The 1,353-nt window shown below is 30.9% G+C and overlaps 1 protein-coding gene across 1 annotated transcript in view; it reads left to right on the top strand.

Annotated features, from left to right (window-relative positions):
- LOC108687390 (chaoptin-like) overlaps nt 1-1,353 on the top strand; it is a 100,227-nt gene that overhangs the window by 21,895 nt on the left and 76,979 nt on the right. The window lies entirely within an intron of this gene.

Genomic DNA, 1,353 nt, shown 5'->3' with positions numbered 1-1,353 from the left:
ATATATATATATATACAGATCTGAAAAAATAATTTTATATTATCATAATAATTATATAGAACACTCAAGTTGAATTAACATTTTTTGCCTTGCTACTTGAGTTTCAAGTTTCACTATATGATTATTTTGATGAATTATTTTGATGAACAAAAATATTGTTATTGTAGTATTGTTTATTTATATTTAACTAAATTTTTTAATATTTCAACAAACTCGTTCTTTCCACGTGTAAACTTAACATTCTTTAATTGATCTTTAATTAATCTTTTAATTAATTATTCTAATTAAGCGATTCTAATTAATTATCCTTTATATTTTTTTTTGTGTCCACGAATTATCAATCACGACATATATCATGATTTTACATTTTTTTCCTTTTTATTACTCACAATGTTTGATGTAAGCCATATGCACGTATAAGTGTAAGTCGAGCAACATTTCCTTCCTCCCATACATATATACGATATCTCATGCCACTTTAGAGTGCATGCACATACACGTGTCATATCGTGTTGCTTCTTACGTTAAGTGTTCATAAGTGCTACTAAAGTGTGCAGGCTATGCAGCGAACGCTGCAGAAGAGAAGCAGAACACATAACGCCAAATTTCTTGTTTATTTTCTAAGAGGCTGCCTTCCAGGCTGCCGCCAAAGAAAGAGAAATTCCTTCGGTTATTAAGGTCGCCTGCTACGTCGATAAAGACAATTAACCAGAGCTAAATGCCCCTTAATAATTATCCTTGGTTTCTTGCGCCTCGACTAATGGACTCATGCGAAAAAACATAATACGTGACTTGAATGACCTCTGTGTGCATTAACCACGTCTCGCCATCGTGAACTTACTCTCTTTATCTATCATGGAAGCGATATTGTACTTAAATCGTGTATTTTTAATATTAGATTTATACGAATTCAATAGAATGCATAGAATTGAATATTCTTATATCCGAAGTATATATTTGTTAATTATTATCTGATTTGTATATATATGAATATATTCTGATTCCTTGATGCATTTAGACTGATTGGTTTGCAAGATTGTAGATGGAAAGAGACATACTGATTTGATGGAAGCACGCAAACTCCGTTTCGATTCTCATGCAAAGTTTATGCGTTAACTAAAATGTAAATGAACCTTCTGAGGCTTCGTAGTATAGTCGAGAGGATATCTCGGAAATTCTGCAAGTTTCTATGCATGATAGACACGTAGAGAATATGTTTTCAAAGCGGCAATTAAATAAATGAAGAAAGAAGACGCGAAATGGTTGAGAAATGCATATCCTATATAATACTATAAATATTTATATTATACATATATAAGATTTTATTAAAGTTGTTTTACGATCATGTATTCT

Source organism: Atta colombica, unplaced genomic scaffold (genome assembly GCF_001594045.1).
Source record: "Atta colombica isolate Treedump-2 unplaced genomic scaffold, Acol1.0 scaffold205, whole genome shotgun sequence".
NCBI lineage: Eukaryota > Metazoa > Arthropoda > Insecta > Hymenoptera > Formicidae > Atta > Atta colombica.
Note: the sequence above shows the minus strand (reverse complement) of the source record. Positions and strands in the feature narration are given on the sequence as shown.